The 1,957-nt window shown below is 41.3% G+C and overlaps 1 pseudogene; it reads right to left on the reverse strand.

Annotated features, from left to right (window-relative positions):
• Window positions 1-359: 359 nt before the first annotated feature.
• On the reverse strand, window positions 360-1,957 carry LOC100660207 (olfactory receptor 7E24-like; annotated as a pseudogene).

Below are 1,957 nucleotides of genomic sequence, written 5' to 3' on the forward strand. Positions count from 1 at the left end.
CTTATATAGATAGTCTCCAACCTTGGCTGCCCACTGGTACATCTTGAGATACTTTGAAAAATCTCACCACACACCTCAATCTAAATAATCAGCATCCCTAGTGGTACGACTCAGGCAAGAGTGTCTTTAAAGTTCACCAGATGATTCCAATATGAAGCCAACTCTGAGGACTAATAACAAACATTCTTACATCTAAACTATATAAATGAATAATACAGATACAGTTGTTGTATGGACATTAGTCATGAACTTTGGAAAAGGTTGTGGATTGCATTTTTTATGAAAGAAAGTTGTGTATTTCACCAGGATGCCTGTGTCATAGATGACAAATACAGAAGGCTCTATAGGGGTTATAGGACTCAATTGTGTATGTATTACCATGTACCACAAATTTCAAAACATCCCTAACATCCCCACAAATAGGCCAAATAATTAATATTCTGATATGAAACATCAAGGGGAATGAAAACAATGAGAGTTACAAAAATTATGTGACCAAAGGAGCATGCTTTCGAGCTCCACGTTTTGTTTTCTGCCTGTTATAATCCACGGACCAAAAAAATGACACAGTTACTGACATTATGCTGGTCTGCTGAGGAGCCTCTGCAGGGCCTTCTTGATATCCCTGTTCCTCAGGCTGTAGATGAAGGGGTTCAGCATGGGGGTGACCACAGAGTACATCACTGTGGCCGCTGCACCACTCCTGAGAGAAGGTGAGACAGCTGAACTCAGGTACACTCCAATAGCTGTGCCATAAAATAAGCAAACGACTGACAGGTGAGAGCCACAAGTAGAAAAAGCTTTATACTTCCCCCTTGATGATGGAACTCTCAGAATGGAGAAAAAAAATTGAGTATAAGAGAAAAGGACCGCTGAAACTAGAACACCTGCAAAGATGGCAGCCATAATATACACTAGTATTTTTTTGGTGGTGGCAATAGAACAGAAAAGGTTGAGGAGTTGAGAAGGATCACAGAAGAAATGAGGGATTTCCACTTCCGTGCAGAAGGTAAGTTATGACGCCATCAAGCAGTGCAGCTGGGAGTCCAAAAGGCTGAGAAAAAAAGACACTAAAACCATCAAGCCACAAAGGTTGGGATTCATGATGACTGGGTAGTGAAGTGGGTGACAGATGGCCACAAACCGATCATAGGCCATGACCCCCAGCAGAAGATTGTCCATACATGCAAAAAATATGAAAAAAGACAACTGAATCAGGCAGTCACCATAGGAGATGATTCTGTGGTGTGTATTGATATCCATAAGCATCTTTGGGATTGTGACAGAGGTGAAACCAATGTCAACCAAGGACAGGTTGGAGAGGAAGAAGTACATGGGGGTGTGAAGGTGGAGGTCAGAGCTCACAGCCAGGATAATGAGTAGGTTTCCAAGCACAGCAAGCAGGTACATGGACAAGAACAGTCCAAAGAGGAAGGACTGCAGTTCTGGATCTCCTGAGAGGCCCAAGAGTACAAATTCAGATACACGTGTTAGATTCTGTGGGTCCATGTTGCAGAGACACCTTGGGGAAAGTAAAGAAAGGTCAGTAAAAGGAAATAAGAACTTAGTTACCCAGCCCTTTGTCTATATTTGAATTCAGGAAATTCACACGTAAAGCATTCACACTTAAGACATACACCCCCTTCAGCAACTCTTCTCAATTGTGGTAAAATTATTCTTCCTAGACCTCTTTCCTCATTGATTTCTGTGCTATTCACCCTTTTCTATACAAACCCACTTTAGAGCCACTCAGCTAAAGAATGTTGAAGAATGTTAGACGATCAAAGACATTTACAGATAACAAATTTGTAAAGACAGTAAAATCATTAAGTGTAGAAGAAAGACAAGACTTCAACAGAAATAACATGTGAAGATACCAAAGCAATATCAAAAACCTCCCAAGACAGAAAAGTCCAGGACCAGGCAGCTTCACTGGGGAATCCCACCAAACATTTAC

This window comes from Loxodonta africana, chromosome 3 (genome assembly GCF_030014295.1).
Source record: "Loxodonta africana isolate mLoxAfr1 chromosome 3, mLoxAfr1.hap2, whole genome shotgun sequence".
Lineage (NCBI taxonomy): Eukaryota > Metazoa > Chordata > Mammalia > Proboscidea > Elephantidae > Loxodonta > Loxodonta africana.